At 41.9% G+C, this 2,955-nt stretch overlaps 1 non-coding gene across 1 annotated transcript; it reads right to left on the bottom strand.

Annotated features, from left to right (window-relative positions):
* Positions 1–2,186: 2,186 nt before the first annotated feature.
* On the bottom strand, positions 2,187–2,257 carry TRNAR-UCU (transfer RNA arginine (anticodon UCU)). Its single transcript has one exon. It is a non-coding gene; the product is annotated as a tRNA-Arg (tRNA).
* Between the last annotated feature and the right edge of the window lie 698 nt (positions 2,258–2,955).

Here is a 2,955-nt window from a genome sequence, read left to right on the forward strand (position 1 = left end):
GAGTGAACCAATTCACTTCGATAAAACCACTGTTGTCATTCTATTTACCAAGCTAACGATTATTGGAGCATGACTACTAAAAGCATCTAGTCAGAAAAAAAATAAAAATAGTTGTCATGAAACCTCAATTAACGACATGCCTGGTATTCGCCTCCCTGCCTCCTATATACACACTCTCTCACCTCTTGCAGTGTAGTCGAAGCTACAGAATATTTTTAGAGAGACAGTTGGTAACTGGTTATGAAAATGGATCTCTCTCATTCTCTAAATGGCCCATTAAAACATCACTGCAAAGCTTTCTATATAAAGCCCAGTCCCATGATGTCATGAAACCTGGCCCAAGGAGAAGAACCATAGAATGATAGAATGTTGGGACTAAATGTCTCCCCACAGATCCCGTTTTACCAATCAAGAAGCAAAGTCTAATGAAGATGTTGTTGTTGCTGTTGTTAGCTGCTGTTGAGCCAGCCCCGGATTCATGGTGACCCCATGCCCAGCAGAACAAAATGCTGCCCAGTCCTGAATCATTCCCATGATGACTTGCAGATTAGACTGCTGCGACCCATAGGGTTCTCACTGGCTGGTTTTAGGAAGTAGATCACCAGGCCTAGTCCATCTTAGTCTAGAAGCAATACTGAAACCTATTCAGCATTAGAGCAACGTGGAAGCCTCCTTTGACAGATGGGTGGTAGCTGTACATGAGGTGCATTGGCCAGAAATCTCTCATGGAAAGTGAGAATTCTGTCACTGAAATACCACGGCCCCTAATGACAATGTTATAAGTTCCAAGGGTTAATATAGCGCTGTACCAGTTAGTCTGTGGAACAAATCTGGCCACTGCAGAACCCACTTCAGAGCCCAGAGGTATATGTGAGTAGTAAAATCCTCTTTAGCAAGGTGGCGGCAGGAAGGGGCAGATCCAAAACACATACAGTTAATAATTTGTGGTTCTTTCCACAAATCAACCAGTAGCACTCTTATAAGAAACTAGTTGGTCAAAATGTCTTTACAAGTGACAGAAATAGGATGACAGCAACATATAGCCTGAATTCTGGGAATTAAGCCGTAAAATCAGCATAGCTTAAATGCAAAATATGCAAAAAATGCCTTAGAGACCAAATGATTTGGAGTAAACAAGCAAGAAAATTAAAACCAATGTTGAATAGTAAAAGGCATTAGCTTCTCTAAAGAATGAGTAAGCTAAAGTGCAGGGGTGCGAAGGGGCACTTTGGAACTTGAGAAAACAGTTAGGAGAGCCAAATGTTGGCAGAGGATCTTAAGGCCTGAGGTCCCCATGTGTCCCTCAGTAGAGAAGACACCCTGGCCTATCCTAGCCCATTGTCGTTAAACATTTATGTCCTTAAACTGACTTTTTTTTTTCTAGTTCTGTGCTTACCACACAAACTTCTCCTTTTAAATTCACTTCTAAAATAAATTTGCCAACATTCTAGTCCAGTTATAATGATAGTTAAACTCATCAGTCAGGTAAATGATTGAAATTGGCATTCTCATTGATATTCCTTTGCTTGGGAGTCTGTCCAATGTGAGCTGGTTTATTTGAATCCTGTTTACCAAAACAACCAGAAAATAATAGAGCATATCCAAATAATTTAGTTCTGAAACTACCTAAGAACCATTTTCTATGTTTTTCCTCTTAGGCTGTGCCTCTACATCAGTGTCATTGCTTTCCCATTGTCCATCTCCATCACACCTTGGCTCTCACTTCCACCTAGCCCCTCATGACAAGCCCTGCAGCTCCATACTACCTGGGTTTGATCTTCCTCACCTCTCCAACTTTGGGGCCTTAGTTCTCTAGTATACAATAGTGTGTGAGAGGCTCCCCGATATCCAGGACAGTGACACAGCCTGCTTTCCCCCAACAAGAAGAACGGATCAGATAATGGAGGACCTGGCCTGTATCAAGAGGAAATGGAGGTAAAAAAATTAGAACAAAGAAACCTGATTTTGTTGTTGCTGTTGAGTTGACCCCTTAGTCATAGCAACCCCATGTACAATGAGATCTGATCATTATGATCCATTGAGTTTTCACTGGCAGATTTTTTGGAAGTAAGGCTCCAGGCCCTTCTTCCTAGTCTGTCTTAGTCTGAAAGCTTTGCTGAAAACTGTTCAGCATTATAGCAACAAGTGAGCCTCCGCTGACAGATGCATGATGGCTGCGCTTGAGATGCATTGGCTGGGAATCAAACCCAGGTCTCTTGCATAGAAGGCAAGAATTCTACCATTGAACCACCACTGCCCTCCTGACTTCAGCCCCTTCTAAAACCCACCAGCAGCCTTGCAACTGGAAAAGGAGCCTGAGATCCTATATTGGAAACCAGAATTTCTGGGTGATGTTTAACTCTTTTGTTAGTCACGATCCTCTAGGATAGCCATCTCATGTAGAGTCATGGATCTTTAGAGTTGGAAAGCACCTGAGAGATCATCTGATATGACCCCATCTATTATGATCCCTTCTATATAGCAAGACTTCCCAAAGTCACGAATACAAGAAATGGAATTTAAAGCTATTCTGACACACAAATCCAGTGTTGTTTTATTTTTTCCACTTCCAGACCTCCTCTTTATATCTTTATATCTATTTCATCAGCAGTAAGTAAAAGGATTAAACTTAAGGGACTCTCACAAATCAACCTTCACAATATAACAACCTGAAGCATTCTTGCAGCATTAGGTTCCTAGCCTTATTACATTTGAAAGTGTGTTGTTGTTAGGTGCCATCAAGTCAGTTCCAACTCCTAGTGACCCTATGTACCACAGAACTAAACACTGCCCAGTCCTGCACCATCCTCACAATGGTTAAGATCATTGTTGCAGCCACTGTGTTAATCCATCTCCTTGAAGGTCTTCCTTTTTTTCATTGACCCTCCACTTTACCAAGCATGATGTCCTTCTCCTGGGACTGGTCCCTCCTGACAACATGCCCAAAGTTTGTGA

The sequence above is a fragment of the Loxodonta africana genome, chromosome 5 (assembly GCF_030014295.1).
Source record: "Loxodonta africana isolate mLoxAfr1 chromosome 5, mLoxAfr1.hap2, whole genome shotgun sequence".
Taxonomy (NCBI): Eukaryota; Metazoa; Chordata; class Mammalia; order Proboscidea; family Elephantidae; genus Loxodonta; species Loxodonta africana.